The 23,011-nt window shown below is 33.8% G+C and overlaps 1 long non-coding RNA gene across 1 annotated transcript; it reads left to right on the forward strand.

Annotated features, from left to right (window-relative positions):
• The first annotated feature begins 143 nt into the window (after positions 1–143).
• LOC119085872 lies at positions 144–10,421 on the forward strand. Its single transcript, XR_005089358.1, has 3 exons — positions 144–179; positions 5,414–5,416; positions 10,410–10,421. It is a non-coding gene; the product is annotated as an uncharacterized LOC119085872 (long non-coding RNA).
• The last annotated feature ends 12,590 nt before the right edge of the window (positions 10,422–23,011 follow it).

The raw sequence follows: 23,011 nt of genomic DNA on the forward strand, positions 1-23,011 counted from the left end.
TTTATAGACAATTTTTTTTGATACAGCCGAAGATCAATCTGCTTTGAATTCTTCTATTCAATGTACGCAACTTTCTGAGCGAACGTACACAGCCAACAGACTGATGAATTGAAATAGCTACACAAAGCGATGCGAAAGAGACCTAATTCAAATCTGTCTATTGTTCTTCTGTCAAGTTTGTTCCTAAAAAAATGTTTGGCTGCAGTCAGCCTTTAGCCAGTCACATTCTGTATAAATATTTCGCAAGAATCGGAGTCAATCCCTCACCAATTTGCGGACTATGCATCGAATCAGAACAAACTTCTGACCATCTCTAGACGTGCACAAATCTCTCAACCTTCAGACAAACCAATGACGAAGAATTTTTTGCTACGATCTATTGGCCCTTTCGTAGTAATCAATGAAACTATTTCCTTTACTGTTGGAAATTAAATCAATATAAAAAAATAAACATTCAGATATTCATCTGTTATCAATAACGATGACAAAAATAATGACAAGCTCTGGGTAATACGAGCCTTTATATAGTAAAATGCATGTTAAAAAAAATTGAAGTAGAAGATTTTCAACAGATTAAAATTACTTTGATCAATGGAAGTTATAGACCCGAAAATAATACTGGTCATATGCTTGCCGTCTGTAACAGGTTAACTGTAGCTGCACATAGTGACACGGAAAGGACCTAATTTAAAGTTGTCTTCTGTTCTTCTGTCAAGTTTGAAAAGATAACAATAAAAATTTGAGTAGGACTCTTTGCAATCGGTCTAGTGTGTGTATAGTTTGAGTAACTGTTAGCTCAGATTGCCAGATAGTGCGTAGTAGTTGTACCACTGTGGTACTACCACACCAGAATCGTTTCCATTATCCACACCATTATCCTTTTTGAAAAATGTACTACAGCAATAACTACCACGAACGTGGTAAAATAAAAAATATATTTGGTTGCAGCAGTATGCCAGTCTCTGACCAACTGAGCAGTTTATGAAAGTTTTCGTAAACTGTTGCCTTTTCTCAGAGCTGATCAAACTGCCACATCTGGTGAAAATATAACACCAAAAATAAAATACGAAACACACAAATGTAGGCTACAATTTTATCTGAGAAATCAGGCCTTGTCTTTACCACTTATTCATTTATAAGGTTAAATATTGTGGATTTTTAGTTTTCTTCAGTAAGTATTCCAATTTATTTTGAATGCTCAAGAAATACAAGTAAAAAAAATTGATAAATTTTCGGAAATTTTAGTGAATTTAAGGAATTTAATTCACTTAAAATAGCCCCTGATGTGAAAGTGTAACCTAATCATCAGCCGATCTCAACTATTCCCGACATGCGCTTATAATGCTTAGGAACGATAAACTCATCGCTTTAAGATCATTAAATTTGTTACTTCTGTTGTTCAACGTATCGCCTAGTTTTTGATCAAAAATCTATTACTTCATTCGTGTTAACATTATTTTAACTATGTGAGACCTGATCCATTGCAATCGACAGCCGATGCTTAGCCCTTTCTATAAGGTTGTTTGTTCCATATTAATATTGAAAATATCTGAGTATGTAAAGTGGTAGCAAATGTGATAAAAAACTAACTCGGCCGTGGAAGGTTTTATTGTATTTATCCGTTCCATGTAATTGTTTCTATATATGTTAATCGATACACGCTGTACACATTTATTACGTAAATAAGTTCATTTCCTTATGTTTCGGTAAAGAATAACCATCATCGATTTTCATTTACCTTTCATGAAAATAAACTGAGTGCTTTATACGCCGGCTTACATCATTTTTTTTTACTTAAAACTTCTTTTTTCTGCATTTTGTTTTTAAAATAAATAACCTCATTCTCCATTATGTAATAGAAAACACAATATTCCCCCGAAGAAAATAAAACTCTCCAACGAAGCTACTAATTGCCTTTATAATCTTCGACCAATTATTATTACATCTCAAATATACTTATTCGCTCAAAAGATAAATGAAGTGCCGCTGGTGTTTATGCTACATTGGAATTGTAAACGGTTGATTAATAAAAATAATCAATTTCAACTAAAGGAGGAAAATTATTTTTCTGTATATTTTCTCTGGTTTATGAATTTGCAATCAATCTTTTCAAATTTTATTTTTTAAATATACATCTGGCAGGAAGTTTCATTTATAAATTTTCGAATTTGATGAAAACTTTATGATTTACACAACCAGTAAAAATATTTGGTAGCTTTTTTGATTTGAAAGGTTTAAGATTTGTTTTTCCAATTTTATACCTAACGGAATTTGGTTATAATAAAAGATGGCGGAAATTTATTTATTTTTTAATTAAAATGTAGGTTGGCCGATTTATCCACAAGTCGAGGCGAGAATATATTGATATTTGTAGAAGATCAATGAAAATCGTTTTTAGTAAGCTGCGTGGCAATACAAGTAAAAGGACCATTACAACACGCACGCACAACTGTAGACCCTCGTTAAAATCAAAGAAATCAAAGATTTTTTGCGCCTGCATAACTCTAGATACTAGAACTTACCCATTCAATGCCTACCATCGTTTCTTCTTTTCGAATTCCACCTAAATACTAATTTTGAACAAGTTCAAAAGTTGTCTATTGATGGGTATGGATATCTAATATTACAAATTAGTTTGGAAGGTATCGTTTGGCTGGTATACCAACTATGACATTTAGGTTGACATTTCAATCGAAAACAATTGGCAAAATGTACTTACTGACGGAATAAAACTTTTTTCATCAATCAGTCTGATATTAATATACTTAAATCGTCTCAGTTGTACATTTCTAGAAACGGCTGGCATAGCACCATATAATCATTAAATCTACTACTTCTTCTTCATCTGAAGTATTAATGATACAAAATCTACTACTTCTCACATTTTAACATATATTTTGCTGTAACAGGTCCTGCCGTCAACACATGCCTTAATATGGTGATTGAGTTTGATTTTACAATTTCCTATAAATCTACTTTCATCGCAATGTTCATGTATTTCCCTTATAAGATCATGATTGTTTCAGTTCGCCTTACACATTTTTCTTGTTTTTGCACTCGAATTTCATTTTGAAGTGATTTAATTTCAAGCTCTTCGCAATTGACCTTTATTGTTATCTAGATTTATCACTCTCAATTTAAATTCTTACGAAAGAAGTAGGAGTTTTTGCTCTGATTTGTAGTAAAACAATTCCTAAAAATCCAGCGGCCAGCATTTCATCGAATAAGTCTTTGACAAATTTATCAAAAAAATGTCCTATAATATGTTGCATACTGTTAATGTTAAGTCGTTTAGACAACCGCATTGATTTTTAAAACTTCTTCTCCACTCGGAACCCTATCGTCAAATAAAAAATGAAAACAAAACAACAAACCGTTTTCCCCTGGTACTGTACCAATACAACCGAATCGAATCAATCCGTTCACCAACACAAGGACAGTGAAAGGGGAAATTGTAGCGCTAAAATTGCACACATTTACACCGAAATTCTCTATTATTGAATGGGTCTTGCGCACAAATGAATCGGTGTATAGATTTCACATACTAAAGAAAATCTATACTCATTCCGAATGTGTAGTTTTTATATGGATATACATGACATGTGTTGAAATTAATCATACACACAATTATACGAGAAAGAGCACCTATAAATACAGCTGCTAGTTCAGATATATATACAAACATTTTTCATCAATTTTTGAGTTATAAGATTTTCTTATTTATATGTATATATAGCCATATTATTGATTTGTTTTCATTGTTTTCGTTTTTAGTTTTATATGTATAAACGGCATATCATCAACATATCATCAGAGTATATCGTTTGTTCACATCACACAAAAAAAACAGGGGATACATTTTAACTATATATTCTCTTGCTGTTTCGCACAGCACAAATATGATATAAGAAATGACGAACTTCAAAAAATATTATAGTAATATTCATGCTACACTCTTTGGTTTGACGATATGTATAAACAGGCGATATGTAATAAACAGGCGGGGCGTGTTATTATTATATTCATAAATATATTTTGAGTGGAAAATATTCATCGAAATATATTTTGTTATATGTGTCTCAAAAGGCGGAGCTATAAATAAATCTTTTATGCTCTAGAATTTATTATGATTTATGATTTGGAAGTTACATTTTGTGTATATGTTCGGTTTTTGTATTCAATAATTTATATGTTTTTGGGGTGGTTTTTTCTGAGGGGGTTTCGGGACAAGGAAAATTTCACTTATAATGAATAAATGGATTCTGCGCTGTCGACGATGGTGTATGGCATCATAAAGTGTGCTCTTATATATAGAGCATTTTCATATCATAAAAGGATATTTTCCAGGAAAATTGTATATAATAGTCGTTTTTGACATATAAAGGGATAAGGTGTGGCAGTACATAGAGAACGTTTTACCCAAAAAAAATAAAAGAAAAGAAAAAAATGTTCAGCTTTTATGAAATTTATAAATAAAATCTCACAGATTCGACGAGATTTTTGTTTCTTCTTCTCCTACATCTTATATTTTTAATACAACAGAATAAATTGAATCCTCTTTTATTGAGCACATGTATTTGGTAAGAAGATACCTTCGCACACTTAAAAATTACCCACCACATATTCATCTTAACATCTTTTAATTTAGTTGAACTGATACCTAGAGAGAGTAGACCGCACCATTTATTTTTACGGAAATTTATTGCTTCAATTTATAGTGTTTAGAAAAACCGAAAATGTGTGTAATTGAAGTTACAAAAGAAAAACAAATTATGTTTGTTTCGGAACATGGTGTCGGAAAAAAAAGAGAGCAACACACACATTACAATATTGAGTCATTTAATACGATTTACAAGACCAATTATATAATGTGTTGTGGTTGTCAACACGTTATCGGTTTAGTTGTAAAATATGTGAATGCTTTATAGTTTAGCTTGTACCGCTTTATGTTAAACAAAAAAAAACTTGGTGGTACTCTCTCTATACACTTTTTATATACTGCACAGATTGTATTTGGTGGAATTTATATTTTTCATCAATTTATTGCTAGCCTCAATAATTAGTTAGCAACGTTTCCGAAAGTTTTTCGTTCCTGACTGCTAGAGAATCGTTTAACATCGCATTCGTTTCAAATGTCAATCATTACTATAGAACTCCCGCTGCCAATAATTTCATTTTACGTTTTAGCTTAATTAAGGAGTGTTATGCACTAACCGCCACAAAAAGACATTTCGCAAATAATTTTTTTTCGGTTCATACATATCTCCACTCAATTGCTGATGATGAAGTAATAGATTTTCACGTTTCAGTTGGGAATTATTTATTGTATCAACTTTCGAAAAAAAACTTACAACGTTTAAAGATGACTACCGTCTTATGAAGTGAGTGATTAGTTAGCTACCGTTTAATAGAGGACGTTCGATAGACAATTTCGAAATAATCCCATGAGTGATTTACCCCTCGAGTTAATGATTGTCGTAACCAAAGTCTTAACTGGTATCGAATTATTTGAGGAGAATTTTTACCATGTAAAGCACTTGCGAATTTGTATGTCAGGAAAGAGTAAACAAAGATTCTTTGTTGATCAAATCAACATCTTGTAAAAAAACTCGAAGGTATTTGTCAGATTCCACTAGTGATAGAATTGAATGCGTAGAGCGAGGCGTAGAGACTACAATTATTTTCTACTTCGGTTCTCTTACCTCGAGTAAACTGCTCCAAACTTTATCGCTGAGTCTAGTGGAGTGACTCCAACAACAAATCGAAAGTACTCTTTACAAATGTTTAGTCATATGTTGCCGACAACGGCACCATAACCATAAGCGATGAGCGCTGATTATTGTTTTTCATATAGCAAAATGAATGTTAAAGCAAATGAAGTAAAAGATTTTGTATCAAACACAAAAAAAAGTAGCAGATCATATCGTGACACCATTGGCGCTTGTAAAAGGTTAAATTGACAACTTTTACCACAAAGGCCTTCTTCCAAAATGTACTTTTCTTACAATGACACTCGCTTCAGTTTTAGAGACTCAGTTTTTGAAATGACTTTTCACAATTACGAAAGTTAAACAACACGAATTTAACGGACGGGTCGCCGGCTGTCTGCAAAGCATATATTTAAAAAAATTATTTTTGAACTTTTTTTTGAACAACAAAAAATGAAATAATTTTTTCTGAATTTATGAAGCAGCAAAGTGTTTGCTCATAAATTTTGAAATAATACCAACAAAACAATAAAACCATGACCAATATATAAATCACACACAAAAAAAATGTTCTGTCACTCAGTACTTAACTTTTTGACAAACAAAAAATTAAAATATTTTCTGTTTTTATTCCCGGTATATATGATGTGACAATTTATATGAAAATTCTGTTCGAGAAAAATTAACGAAAATGTCTGAACGCTCCAACTGTGTCATGTGTGCCAAGAAAACGTCGTTATTGTCAGTTTTGATTATAACATTGTGTTTATAACACTTTATTTTATGGATTACTTTAATATTAGAGAGTTAATATTTAGTTTAAGTAATTTATGTTGATTTGTTCAGCTTTATGGGTAGAGGTCGGTACTCATTTCATTTTTTTCTCTCGATATTAATGTACGACAACAAATGTTCTTATGTTTTACAATCGAATAAAACGTTTCATTCAGTAAAATGGGGAACGGCCAGAAAGATATTTACAGTCATTCATTTGAAGCGGTGGTATAAAATTCACAAGAACACCACCTCGGACACCGCAGTAATTTGCTGTGAATAAAATCTGAATCTCAAGTAATTTATCCACGACCTGTGATACTGGGTCCAGTCCTATGTCCTAACTCCTATGGAAAATACGTGGTGGCAGAATACTTATTTCAGTATAAATCAATCAATCAATTTATTTAGTGTCTATGTCTAGCTAATATAAACGACAATACATCAAAAATATAAATAACATAATCACAGCAATAATATCATCAGGAACATAGGCTAAAATATAAAAATAGTCAGACATTCATCGAAAATAAATTAATAAATAAATAAATAAAACAAGCAAACTTTGTCGTAAAATCACAGGCAACTGTTATTGACAATGACGACAAAAGAAGCGATGAACTCTCGTTAGTGCATTCTTATATAGAAGAACGAATGGCGCAATTATTGAAGTAAAAGATTTTATGGAGAACACCGTGTGATACTTTGAACAAAGAAGCTAATAGATTTTATGATTTTTTTTTCGACACGTTTGTCCTTTATGAACGGATAAAAGTTAAGTAAATTGGAACGAGAAACCAAATATTAGCTGTGAAGTCCAAGCTTAAAAATATTCGAACAGCTAATTAAAACTAGAACCAACTGGAACAAATAGAGTAAATTTTGAAAAAATCAAATGAATTTAAACTAAATTTACTCTTTTAGTTTATGCGATTCGGAGCAAGGGTTGTCGATACCATTGAACATTTACTGATAGACGGGTGGTCATTGTTTTTTCCGCTGCTGCAACATTTTGGAAAATCTCAGATTTTATACTGAGTCATTAGACTTCAGGAGAATGAAAAAGCAACCTCTCTGTTAGATGAGAATCTGTTATCGACAGCGACTACAAAAATAAAAATCTTTTTTGAAAAAGTAAAATCATTAAAGCAGGCAAAATGTGCTTCTTTGAAAGGAAAAATTAATTTGTGGGTGAAAACTTAACCCACTTGGAGAAACCTGTGCAGAGCAGATATGAATCTATACAATCTGCAAATGGGATAAGTTATCACCCACTACGACTTCACTATACCCAGCGAGCTTTGTATTTCAATCACTATGCATCCTAGATTACGCTAGGCCAACCAGGTAAGTGGTAAAGGACAATCACACAAGGAGCTGACCCTCAATTGGCGTACAGTCCGACTAATTACAACATTTAGGTTCAGAGTACACATTAAAAAGATCCCCTGAGAGATTCACCAACATCATAGCAGTATTTTCGATGATGATTGCTGAATTGTAAATGGTGACGTGAAAAATCTCCAGGTGTATTTTCGTTGCAGCGGCGATAAGTTATCTCCCACAAACCAATTTTTAATTTAAAAGAAGCTCATTTTGCGTGTTGCAATAGTTTTACTTTTTCAAAAAAAGATTTTGATTCAGAGAAATCATCGAAAAACGAGGGCTACAAATTTGCAGAAGGTGTACCGCTCTTAAGAGGCATCGATGCTTTGTTGAAAAGGAAACATTTGGGTAAATACTGGATTTTAGTTTACTTTTGATGATATCTTTCCACCAGAATTCATTTTCAAACATGTACGACCGCAATAACAACCACGAATGTTTTAGATTTCAAAAGAAAATAGATTTGATTGTAGCAGTTTGACCAGTCCTGAGAAAACTGAGCAGTTTATGAAATTTCGGTAAACTGCTCACTTTTCAAAGCTATAGTCAAACCAAGGTAAATATATATTTACCTTGAGTCAAACGACTACAACCAAAACTAATTTTTATTATTAAAGCTAACATATTCCTGGTCGTTCTTGCGGTCGTACATTTAAAAAAAAGAATTCTGGTGAAAAGATATAATCAAAAAGGCAGTACGATACACGCAAATGTAGGCTACATTTTTAGCTAAGTACCGAAGTTTCTTAAAACGAAGTAATAGACTTGAGAATTATATTTGCTGGCTGTACAAAGTTAGGGTTCACTTCGCCAGCGGCAGCTAAACATTTTAATCAATATATCTCAATGTTTCCAAGGCGTGGTGAACTATCAGTAATTTAGATGCATATTGTGAAACACGTAACAAATAGACTCAGGAACGAATTCGGACTGCCATATGAAAGAAAAAACCAACCTCAAATATAAAGGCAATACACAACAGCAAACATAAATGTTATACATCCAACTAGCCAACCAATTTAAAGCATATCTTCTTCGTTCTTCCCTTGAAAATGCATTTTTATAATCGAAATTGATTAAATCGGATGATACAAAACAACCATTTTACGAAAAACAAAACACAAAAAAATAATAAATAATTTACAAGCCAAAGTTAAATTTTGTATATTTTTGCCACTAAAACATGATGTATATAAACGAGAGAGAGAGAGAGAGAGAAATAATAAAAAAAAATCGAGAACTGCATAAATACAATTTGGCAAACATATTTTATACTTAATCCATAAATAAAACCGAAAAACGTCAATTTTAATGAATACACCCTCGTTAATGGAATCAGATAAAATTTTATAAAATAAATATTTGTCGACCACAGTATATGAGAACAAATATCATCGGTTGTTGTTGTTTTGTTTATTTTTTTTGGTGGAAGTTGTTATTTCTACCTTGACATACTAATACAGTTTAGAATTTCGTTAAGTTGCATGCAGATTATCTGCGATCTAACAATTCATAAGAATACATGAAAGAGTTTTGTACTCTTGAACAATAAACTGAGACACTGAAATTGGTGCAGGCGAATACTAATGTTAATTCTAATATTCGCTTGTTCATCTGTTAACGACAGCAACAACAAAAATAACCAACGACTTCTTGTGTATTCGTCTTAATAACAGAATGTAATCTTTGAACTAAGGAAGTACAAGATTTAATGACATGCTCTTCGGTGAAAAATGGAACTGTTGTCATAACGAATAAGAACTTCATATTTCATTATTGTTTCATTTCATTTATTGTTTGAATTATCATTTAATCGTTAATTGAAACACAATGCATCGGCAGGAGTCGAATCATTAGAGTATCCAACGCACTTCAAGCAAAAGTGATACTCTAAATAGGGTACTGAAACTTGACAGTGCTTCATACAAAATTTTACACTGTAAAAAAAGTGGGGATAAAATTTCATACAAAAAGTACTCTATTTGGCAGCTGTCATAAATAGCACTTTTGCTTGAAGTGCGTTGGAGTATCACATCACGAATCAGTAAATCTACCAGTTCTGATGTGATGCTCAGCTTTCGAGTTAACCAAATATTGTGATGGCTTAGATATCTGTTGGTTAACTATTCAACAAATGTAGAAACATTGCACTCAGTATCTATAGAAGAATCAAAACCCATGTGTATATTTGGGACTTATGCAAAAAACTTTCATTTGTCTACACATGCGTATGTGCAAAAACCCGCTTTGCTATGTTCGCTTTATGGTAGCTTCACCATAGAACTGGCCACGAGTAAGGAAGTTTGGTGTTGAGTTCAAATTACATTTCAACTATGATTAGCTAGACTTTTTCGTGAGCAATTTGGTATAGTGTTCGATAGAGCACTGTATCGTGTACCACTGTCGGCATGGCCTGATGAGAAATGGTATTTTTGAACTGCATATTAATGCAAAACGTCGAAAGACGTATCAAATGTTCTCACATATCGAAACAGTGGTCGAAACGTCTTATCGCCCTCACTTGGAAGGGCTGACATTTAGGGTTTAGCAAAATGTCAGTATTCGGCACATTTCAAGTGAATGCGATCACTATCAGTTCTGTTGATTAGCGTTTGAGGAAATCTTGTACTTCATTTATGTGTATATTAATTCCGCTTACAAGACATTATTGTCTTTGTCGACCAGCTGGAGATGTTGCTGATTCTGCACAAGTTTTACGTTTAATAAATGTAGTACGGTAAACTAACATTTGGTGAAAGAAGAGGAAATTCCTTCTTTCGTAACATGTTTCTTAATGAATGTTATGTGCACTACTCACACACTGTTTCCAAACGCTTTACGTTTTGTATTTCCAACTTCACATGTAGACAGGAAAATTATCCCATTTTAACACTAGTCGGGTACATACAAGGATGAACTTCAGCAATGAAACTAGGCCCTTCAATACAGGCCCTAAGATTGGGGAATTCATTTGGGAATTTTGGGAATTTTTGGGAATTTTGGGAATTTTGGGAATTTTTGGGAATTTTGGGAATTTTTGGGAATTTTGGGAATTTTTGGGAATTTTGGGAATTTTGGGAATTTTTGAGAATTTTTGAGAATTTTGGGAATTAATTCCCCAATCTTAATGAGATATTTACTTTTTTCTTACTACAATCGCTAAACCGAACTGGTGTGCATACGTTATTTTGCACCAGCTGGTCACATACAATTCCAAATGGGACCAGCTGGTGCAAAATAACGCATGCACACCAGTTCGGTTTAGCGATTGTAGTTCAAACAAAATCACTTCTGTTGGTCATTATTATTATTTGCTGAAATAACCATAAACGACACGAAAATAAAGGGTGTAAACATCTTTAAGTTATAAGACCCGGAGCAAGTCTTAATCAGATTAGTCGATATTTTCTGAATTAAATTTCTTGTGACTTGTATGACTTGTGTGATTCGATATATTTTTACTAAACCAAAACCAATATCAGCAACCCTTTTTCACTGAAAGTAAAGATATGGTAGAGATATGAAAAAAAATCGAATTCTGATGTTGTTATCAGTGTTCGACCAATTGTGCTTATATACATGTGTTGCACCTTCACTAACATTTATAAGAAAGTCTTTAAGACTACATCCTAGAGAGGTCCCGCTCTGAAGATGATCGCACGCGAAAAAGAATTGCAACTGAGTTGCCAGACTAATAACGAACTAGTGACACCTCGAGTGACAGTCTGCGTTAATTTGCTGGTGAAACAATTTAATTTTATAACTATCGAATAATACTGAAATAACATACATCCGATGAAACTAAAATTTTGTTCGATCTAAAATTGGGTGGTTGGGTGGTCTCCGTTGCGATGCAAAAATTAAGATTTGCACAATTTAGTTTGGTTAATAATAATGTTGACCTAAAAAACGAGAAAGTAGCTATTTTTTCGCCTCATGCTTTTGTTTCGGGGAGAAAAACGTTAAATCAAACCTTACAGACATGAAAAACGTTGTGTTAGCCTCGGGGAGAAAATGGGAAATTCCAACACGGGCGAATTGCGGCCATCGCTTCGCTCAAGTCGAAAGCTTCGAATTAGTTGGAATTTCCTATTTTCTTCTCGTGGTTAACAAATAACTAGTTCAACCTTTTCAACCTTTTTCGATTTCATTTTTATCGCTCATGACAAAATATGATTTTCGCCTTCAGCTCTGTCTGGAAACTTCTCACACGCTAAAGAAGACTTTTAGTCATAGGTACGAAATGTACTATTTCAAATAAAAAAAGACGGGGATTAAGACGGTTGGAATGAAAAAAAAAACTACAATTTTCTCACCAATCATTAGGGCTCGCTGGTAAAGATACACTGAGTTCAATAAAAATCATAAGATTGGATTAATGTGAACAGAAATTGTGTAGCAATTTTTCGCAATCGAACTTCTTCGTTTGCATTTGTAAAAAATATTGAAAAAGCTTTGTTCTCTCTTTTGATTGAACGGCTGTGAGGGGTTGATAGGAAAACTCAATTTGTATAATTTTTCAACTAAAATCTTTCTTTTCCAAATTTCTTTATCTTGGGAACTATTTTAACAAGTGAGCAGTCTTTTTTAACAATTGACAGGTAAAATGCGAATCTTCAGTCTAATTTAATTTAAGACCAGTAAACTATTGACTGATCTATGTTTTTGACACACGATATAGAAAGAAGTGTACCTTAGTTATGCCAAAGGGCCTTGAGCGAGTTTAAGACGAATCGACACATAGCTAAACTATAGCCTAAATTTGTGCAAAAAATAGTAATTTATGCAACCTCGAAAAGAAGTTGCTCGCTTCGCTCGTTTCATAGCCACATCGTGTGACGAAAATTACCTCGTTTCGCAACATGTTGCATACAACATTTTCTGCAAACAGCTGCGAAAAGTGAACTTTCGAAATGCAAACTTGCCACAAATTTTTTTACAACAAAATTCGTAAATTTTTCAATTACTTTAATCATAGAAGCTCTGCTATTCAAGTAACCATTCACAGTCAATGTGTAAATAGAAAAATTCAGTATCGCGTTACTTGTGTATTAATTCGCACAATTTTGGTGAAAATTGTTTTTTTTTTAAAGTAATTTAGTGAATCTGTGCAATGAATCCGGTTCGGTTTTGTTGAAATTCTTAAAGCGACATTATAATGGTTCAGCAGATGATATTTACTTGGCAGCATAATAGTGATGAAAAGTAGTTTCTTTTAGTCACTTGTGATGAAAATTAAAGACACCAGGTAACCAGCGAAAAAAAGACCATGCATACGTTACCCAAATCGAGGCATTAGAAAGTTCACTTTTCGCAACAAGTGACGAAAAATAGGACCTTCCGTTCAAGGCTGCATACTTTGGGGACGTCACGCAGTTTGCCATTTTATTAGATAATACACACCACATCTGATGATTTTATGTACAGAAATTCACCACATCATCAAGACGACGAGAATCATCACAAAAGGTGAATTTTTGTATGAAATCGGTCATTTTATCATCAACTGTGGTGTGTATCCCGCGTATCTGCATCTGCGTGACCTCCCCAAAGTATACAGCCTTGCTTCCGTTGCCTTTATTGCGAAAAAAGTTGTATACAACTCTGAGATAAATGATTTTTTAGGCACACGATGTGTATTGTCACACTTGACCTGCGGTCTCGAGTGACAATCACATCATTGCCTAAAAAAGCATTTATCCCTCGATTGTATAAATTACTATTTCGCAGCGCCGTTACAGAAATTCCTATTTTTAAATATTGTGTTGATTAATTTTTTACAAAATGTTTTTTTTTTCTCATAAATTGGTTTTTGAATGCGAACCATCGATTTCCTATCAAAACTACGCATTATCTTGACGAATTCATAAAATTTAAGCACAGCCCCAAATTTAAATTATCGAAAAAAGTTGAACCACACCGTGGCTAACAATGACTTAAATATGCAGCATGTTTTAATCATCAATCCATAGGACATCGTGACAAAGGCAAATTAGCGCCATTCGAAAACTTAGTTCCTAAATCTTTCTATTCAAAGTATTAATTTTATTTATTTGCACTACAATTGCTAAAAGTTTCTTATATACAGAATGAGCAGAGCACCAGCTGAATACCACCAGCTGGTGTACAAACAAAAACACTTTGTATTGTATACAATTCAAAGACAACCTACACACAGTGCATTTTTACGTTAACGTCATCTACGCGCACATAACACGTATGAATGAAGTAAACACATTGTTAAGAATGTGTTTTGATTGTTTATCATACAATAAGTGTGTGTTAGTACATCCAGCTGGTGATATTCAGCTGGTGCTCATTCTGCATATATGAAACTTTTAACAATTGTACATATTCTCATTTTCTCAAAATGAGAGAAACGAAGAAAAAGATAATATGTAGCAAATAAGTGAAAATGGGAACATGAACACAATATTGTGCATGACAAACAGCCTGTAAATATTTTTCATTTTTACAGGCTGTACAGTAACCTAGAGTAGGTGATTTTTGTGAATTCTTGGGAATTTTGGGAATTTTTGGGAATTTTGGGAATTTTTGGGAATTTTTGGGAATTTTGGGAATTTTTGGGAACTTTGGGAATTTTGGGAATTAATTCCCCAATCTTAGGGCCTGACTTCAATAACCGATACAAAAGTGTTTCAGAAACGAAGGCGAAGCGATGTGCTCTGGGATGTCGAAACTAACGCAGTGATAGCAGATTTCGTTCTTGTGTCGGGCCGATAATGAGGGAGTTTTGAGATTTTTCTCGGGCTTTCGACCCATTACTTGAAAAATTTTTGAGTATCTGTTTTGGACGATTGATTTTAGGCAATTTCCCTAGTTGTAGCCCGAACGAAGTGAAAACAGATACACAAATAACTATTTTAGTTCCAAGTTTGCCTCGGGTAATTAGTTGCTGTGGATGCTTTTCTTGGTAAGCATTAAACAATACTTTAAAGTTGTGAAGTCTCGACTTCAAGTGTCCGAATTGTAACTACAAAACTTGTAATTATTAAAGAAACATCTACCTAATTTGGAACACCGAAGATTCTATTTCGGAATATGGCAAATTAAGACGTATTCCTAAATAGAACCTTTCCAATATTAGGCTACTTGCATACTATATAAAGCAATACGTTTTGAACGATTTATTGAAAATTCATCAATAAAGGAATAATTTCTGTGAGCACGACCCATACTGCAACGATTACTTCAATTTTTTTGTGTTTTAACGGTTCAACATCGGATATAATCCCAAACAAAGTCTTAATATTTATAAAAAAAATATATTCAAAGATATCCATCTGAAATTGGCATTACAAACGGATGAGATGTAAGCAGAAAAAAATTGCATTTCAACAACAAAAAATTTGGCTTAATTTAAACCACATCAACAATAGCAGTACGACATATTACTTAACAAAATGTGAAGTGATTCGGAAGAGATGAAAAAATACTGATTGGTTCCCGAAACTTAAAAAAAAGGGATGACAACCCTTAATAACACACAACGGCCGACAACCGAACCGACACAGTGTATTACACATTATTTTCATATAAACTAAATTTTGATTTCTATTTTTATAATTTTTATTAAGCCTTCAGACATGGATGGTAGGTCTATATATAAGGGATATTGGTGCATGTGTATGGCAAATTAAAACTTCCATTCCCATATTATGCTGTGGAAAAAATGACAAATCGTATGACAAATAAATGCAATGACAAAAAAACAGTTTTGTCACATTATAAAAGGACATATGTAATAATATTGAGTACAATGGAAAATATATTTTTTGTGCAAGGCTCTTAGCTCATTGGAGTGGAATTTTTTTTTTCTGATTGTTAAGTAGAAAAATAAATAATAAATGATATTAAATATTATAAATACGGGCACAATAGATAAGGTAAGCTACTTCAAATGTTCCGCAGGGGAATTTTTATTCCATTTGCAGTTACAATTTACAATAATATGTGACTCCAGATAATTTTGAGGGACAATTTTTCTCTGCTATTATATATGGAATATCATACAGCGGGTACGCAGCCAACTCAATAATAATAGCTCGGCTCTATTCCTCTGAAATAACAAGCAGTAATGACGCAAATTTGTATTGAGCCAAGGTATCCCTGTCGTTAGTACGTCATCAGCTTATGTCAAAGTAAAGTGAATTTTGTGATGATATGAATTAACTGTCACCAAGATGATAACAATTTATTCACAAATTATGTACAAAGAAATGCTAACTGTTCGCTATTGGAGAGGATTGACCCCAATTTTTAAGTTTTTTAAGTCGACGTTTCTTCCTGGCCAAAAATGAGCCGTCATCGTTTTAGGATGAAAAGTCGATAAAAACAATGTCTTGGCCAAAAAAATGTTACTAAGCTTTACAATTCACGATTACACTCCTTCTACCGGCTGTGTCGGTTCTGTTAGTATTTCTATGATGTAATCGTTACTGTAGCTACACATAGTGAAAGATACCTAATTCAAATTTTTCTTTTTTTTTCCTGTCAAACTTGACAGAAGAACAAAAGAAAATTAATTAATTAGGTCTCTTTCGCGTTTCAATATGTAGCTAGAGTTACTATACTTTGACAGAAGCCGGCGACACACTAATGGCGTGGATTATCATTGAGTTGGCTCCGTACGCTCACAACACTCTTTGTTTCCTATAAAATTGGCAAAATATTCGCTATAGGTTATCGTCAAAATATTTATTTAAAATAAAAATTGTTCAACTCAACAAAGCACAGAACACGACTACTGTCAATTTTATTCATGGAATTCGACGATAAAAGTTAAAAATATCCATTTTTATTAATAAAAAAAAGAGAACCGACCGAAAATCATCTGCCCAATAAAGCATGGTAATTGTATTTTTATTTATAAAAGACAGGCACAGCACAACAACATGTAATAACCAGAGCAATAACACATGTTTGTATAGTGGCCCCTATTAAAATATCTTTTTTTTGATTACTTTTTTTTGTCGTTTAATATCTCGTTTGTTTACGTTAAATTATTTTCACGTGAATGAGTATGTCCCTAGCAAATGGATTCATATTTTGTTGTGTGCATGTTTCGTATATATAATTCTTCAATAAAATAAGAGAAAAAAATACTAAAAATGGATTAAAAACTGATCAGAAAGTTTTTGTAGATGAAAGTATTAGAGTGATTGCGCAAATGATGTGACGAACGACAAAGCTGGGAGTTATACCATGTATTGATCTTAATTTATCTAATTCCGGACTTTGATAGCACCTAGTACAAAGTACGTTTACGACAAATTACCAATTTTTGGATGCGTTTCAGTAAAATAAATTTTCTTAAAAAAGAGCGTATGAACTTTGTATTTCCATACTATAGCTGTATCTTGGAAGGTAAATGCTTTTAATGTCTCATTGGAAATCGTGAGAACGCCATTCATTCACAAAACTCATCTGTTATCTACAATAAGTTATTGTCAATAACAGATACAATAACAACAAACATCAACGATTAGGCCTGACCAGTGATTTCTTATATACAGCAAGGTTTATGTTAAAACAAATGAAGTAGAAGATTTTGCAACAAAAACTAGGTGACACTTTAAGCAAAGAAGTCCTAAACTTAATGATTTTTTCGCAATTTTATTCCATTTTTGAAATATAAGTATCTAGAAAGTGTTTCATTATATGAATGTAACTTCGGCCACTGACTCGAGTAAAGTTATAAAAATGTTTCTTTATGTTTCTTTACTTACTAAACTTCTTCTTAAACTAAACTTTTCTCCATCAAAAGTATCATGCAATAATGACGTCAATACTTTTTAGTGCTGTCAGCGAATTTAAGCCATCGATAACTCGACAAAACTGCATGCTATGCAGTCAAATGTGTATCCTGCTCTCTAATTAGAGGCCCTTCTAAGGGATGGAGCACATATTTGACTTAATACAATGAATAACTGTCAACTTGTCGATGAATTCAATTTACTGGCAGCACTGAAAAATTTGAAAGTCAGTATTGAAGAAAATGTATTAATTAATTGTAATTTGCGAAAATGATTCATTTGGGGAATGTAAATATCATAAGCTTGTGACATTTGGCCCATATATTAAATGTCAAACGTTTACGAAATTGTCTTACTTACGAACTTTAGTAGAATTTGTCGCTTTGCGATAAAAATTAAATTCTCTTTTCGATTGCGCTTTAGGCTAGGCATTTGATTAGTCAAAAAAACACCTACAATATTTGTTAGAACACGTTAAGTGTTGCCCATGGTGCATGGGCCATGGAAACCCACAAACCCTTCCTAAGTTATCACGAAAACACTCGGATCATAATAGCACTAGAAGACCAAATTTTAAAATTATGATCATGAAAACGTAATGGAAAAGAAGTTACGTAGCTCGATTTCCTATGTTTGACTTCACTCGACATACAATCGGAGTATCTCGGTGGTCAACACTAAAGGTTTTTCATAATATCAATTCGAAATACAAACCGAAATACATTTTAATATTTATAATCTTGTCCTCAATTTGTTCAATGAAAAAAATTGTTTGATTTGGGTCGAATCGATGTAAGGAAAAGTTTACACGATACTAATACAACAAAATGTGAAATGTCCTTCTCAGGAACTGGTCAACAAACCTCTATACACCACAAATTCATCTATCAATAATATACCTAAATCTAAAACAAAAATCTAATAAAAGCTTTTGTCGAACAAGATATTTATTCCTTGAAAATGAATAAAAAATCAATATCGTTATGTGTATGTGTAGAATATGTCAAGACTAAATATGTGTCGTGTCGAGTCGATAATTCAGAACTCGTTTCTTTTTAATCAAAATTTAATCGAATGACATTCACAGTCTTTAGACTTTCGAACATAAATAATAATATGCAACGAAAAGATCATTGGATTGGACTATGTTTTAATTGCAATTGACATAACGGCATCGCCGGGTTTTTTTACGTTACGCGTTAGCAACGGACTAGAAGAACATTTAAGTACTACCCGAAAATCATTGCTAAACAATAGAAAAACTCAAATCAGAAAAATTCAAAAAAGCTCCCGAAACCACAAAGCCCAAAAACCTTCAACAGAAGGTTTAAACAATTCAAAGACAAACTTCAAGATCACTAGCAAAAGACCAACTGAAATGCCTCAAGAAATCATAAACTCAGGATAAATCATTCCCTAAAAATTTAAAAAAATTCTTTTAACATTAATAAAAACGGAATCAAAATAAAAATAAAATAAAAGCTAACAGCAAAAATCACCGGAAAATCAAAATAACAATAACCAGTGAAACAAACATAAACGAAAAACAAAAACGAAAACAATCATAAAAATAAAAGAGACAGAATAAAACTTAACTGAGTATTTCAACTCATCCCTTACCCTCAAACCATTTCACGTTAAGTGAGTCATGATAGAAAAGCTATCGAAACAGAAGCTGTTTCGGCATCAAGTTGTAGCAGTGGCCCAAGGTGAGCGTGGTCCGACCATCATCAGTTGATTATGCTACAACTTTTCGCAATACAGCCATGAAAACCTACAATTGAACTAGTAGCAGGGACAAAATTTCATGAATTATCATGAACGGCATGATAAAAGGAAAAGTAACATGAAACAAACCCATCGCAAACAACATTAATACACGTCAGCAAGTAAAATCATAACAAAATCAAAAAAATCAAATAATAGTGCTGTTGACCGGAGCACAATAAAAAACAAAAATAAAAATAAAAATAAAACAAAACTTTCGTCTCACAGATCACAAGAATCACTAAATACCTTGTTTTTCTCCATCTCGATTCGCTCACCGCAAGCTTCTTTGCTATTTAAACTACAGCGCACATAGTCTCGAGACAAAGCTTTCATGATTTTATTGATAGAAGGACAATTCCCGGTTAACAAAGATGATAAAAGAGAAACTTAACGGAAAACTACAAAGCAGCTACATCATCCGAAACACCAGAACCACGAAGAAATTCCAAGTCCAGAAAAATCCACCGTGATACTTCAGTGTTCCATCGATTATGGAACGACTTTAACACTTCATAAGCATCATTGAAGACATGATCAGGAAAACTCTGCACATGAAGGCCCAGCAAACTTGAAGATCGCATTAAATATCTCCTAACCGATTCTTTAACGTTGAGTCCATCCAGAGTTGACAAAATTACGTTGAACGGACAAACACTACAGTGTACCTTGAAGACCGAATTCTTTAAAGACGGATGCTCCAACGGGTCCTTAAGTCGCGAGAAGAGAACTCTCTTGTTATTGGCTGCTGGTGCGGGTGCCAACTTATACTTTAGGCCATCTTTTTGCATGGTTGCTTGTAGCGTAGAAAAAATCGGTGAAGAAAAACATAAGGACAAGCAATGTAACCATAATTCAGCTCATCGCCCCGATGATGCGGTGCAACATTCCAAGGGTTGAAATGAACACTTTCTATTATAAACAATTCAGGGTAACTGCTGTTGGTCACAACGGTAACGATAACTTCCCTAGCATAAGCAATGAACTCAGGAGACGTTAAGAAAAATGCTCTTTTGATCATTTCAAAAACAACATTCCTTTTGACGGACCAAGGATGGTACGAATGAAAATTAAGCGTCGAAAAACTGCTGAAATTCCTCTTTAGCCATCTAGTGGAGAGCGTTCCATTTTCATTACGTTTAACAGTGCAATCCAAAAAGTCCACCGCATTAGATCCATTTTCAACTGTTATTGTCAAATCCATTTTAGCATCATGAGAAATTTGATTCATGACAGCTAGAAAGGACAGCGCCGGGTTTTTTTACGTTACGATTTAGCAACGGACTAAATGCAACAGTAGACCTCACCCACAGCGTGAGGCTATTAGACTAAAAACATTGAAATGATTTTTGAAAAGACTTGAATGAACAAAATAACAGAGCTGAAATGCCTACAAAGAGGTACTGAAAGGAGCTGAAATGCCTATAAATTTAAGAAGCTGAAATGCCTTTAAATTTAAGCTACTTAAGCTGAAATGCCTACAAATAAACTCTTAAGAATTCAGAGTCAAAACGTTTAAATAAAAATAAAAACAAAAAGTTAAACAGGTAAACAAGAATTCACAGGTAAAATGTCTACAAATTCAGAGGCAAAACATCTACAAATTCAAAGGCAAAATGTCTACAAATCCAAAGGCAGAATTTCTACAAACCGAGAGAGCCAACAGTTAAAATTCTTACAAATTCAAAAACCAACAGAGCAAAAAAGCTCTTCCCTTACCCTCATGGATCACGTAACGTGAAAGTAATGAAGCCAAGACGCTGTTTCGACCTCAGGATTCAGTGGCGGTCTGAGGCTAGCGTGATCCAGCCATCATCAGTTGTTTCCACTGATCCCTTCCCAAGACAGCCTTGAGTTTGCAACGTTGAACGAGTTGCTGACAAACTCACTAAAAATTGCCATCTACTGATGGAAAGTTCGGAAATATGTGGGAAAACTGCTCAGAAAATCAACCCAAAAAACGCAGCGAAAACAAACATTCAAGTAAAAATCACAAATTCAGACAAAATCAAAACAATGAATTAAGCTCACGTATACACATGCCATAGGTCAGTCATCTCAATTCATTCTTCGTCAGCTGTTTCACAGCCATACACAGGAACCGCATACCGAAGACTTGTACCGCTCTATCAAATCTCCACTTTCACAGCAAACGCCCAAATGAGCCCTCATAAAAACACCAGAGCTGAACAACAATTATAAAAAAGTCTGGAAACACCACGATGAGCACTGATCGACCACCAAAACCGACGGAACTGCGTTGCTACTGACAACATGACAATTCATTTTCATAATGCACCTCCGATCAATCCAAAAGAATGCAGCTCAGTAATTTCATCGTCATCAACCACCCAATTGAGAATTGATCGTACATATGAATATGACGTCTGGAATTCAACTAGCCCCTTATACTGTTGATCGAAGATCTCGTGTAGATCAAACCGTTGCGTCCTTATCCAGGACGTTTGGAAATCAATAAACACTAAAAACCTCCACTGCTGAAAAAAGGCTACATGGGCAAATAGTCTCAGTAAGGTTTATAACAGATAGAAAGGGCAGCGCCGGGTTTTTTTACGTTACGAATTTTAATACTCGTATCCTGATTAGTGGATAGAATTTCGATAATTTTCCTCCGATGTGAAAAAGAAATTTCAATTGCGAATGGCTGACCGAAAAGAAAACACCGAGGACTTACGTTGAGGGTCATGCTAACACTTCTTTAAGTGTTAGTGAAGTGCTTAGGTGATCTTCTCTTTCGATTTTGTTTTCATTTGTTCATTTTGTTAGCATTAACAAACGTCTGGGGTCACCAGTGCGGGAAACGAAATGAAACAATCGGTTAGATCAATTACTGAATTTATTGATCGCGTAAATTGGTATCAGAGATGCTCACGTCGAGACATCCCGTCGATGACTTGATATAATATGAATGTGTGAATGATGACATGCGGTGTGAGTGATGAGCGATGTAAACGAACCGCCGCGAAGGAATCTCGAGCCGGTTTGGTAATTTTCCTTTCACGGAAGTAATATAGTGAATCACGCCGGCGCAAAATTCCTAGCATATGAAAGAAGTTTCGCGTCGTATGGACTCGAAATTTCTGGCAGCCGCTCTACCAGCGTTTACATAGTTCTGTCGTGACACTTATACAAAGAAGGTTTTTCAACCCAGCCACTGAGAATTCAATATGACAAGCGGAGGTCCGGAGTTGCACGTTAAAAAAAGAGTTGCAAATGAGTTGGAAATTGAGTGATTTGCCCTCGTTTGCAACTCGGTGATATTTTTAGGCACACGATGTGTATTATCCGAGGGGGGAAACTACGCGAACAAATCTTGTCCTATCTATTTGCTATTGGTGACTATTGGCTCACTATTTCCTTCTATTTACCCACTCCTTCTATTGGCGCACTTTTTCCTTCAAAAAGTTTCTGTAAATATATATGTTTCTAAGTAACTAAATTTTTTATTTTATTTTTTGTAGTATAGGACTTGCGTTGCGCCCGCTTACTAACGTGCGGGCATGATTAGCCTTCTTACGAGACCATAGGTCCATAGGAAATCAGATGAGCAAAATTTAGATTTAAAATATTCTGATAACG

The sequence above is a fragment of the Bradysia coprophila genome, chromosome IV (genome assembly GCF_014529535.1).
Source record: "Bradysia coprophila strain Holo2 chromosome IV, BU_Bcop_v1, whole genome shotgun sequence".
Classification (NCBI taxonomy): Eukaryota; Metazoa; Arthropoda; class Insecta; order Diptera; family Sciaridae; genus Bradysia; species Bradysia coprophila.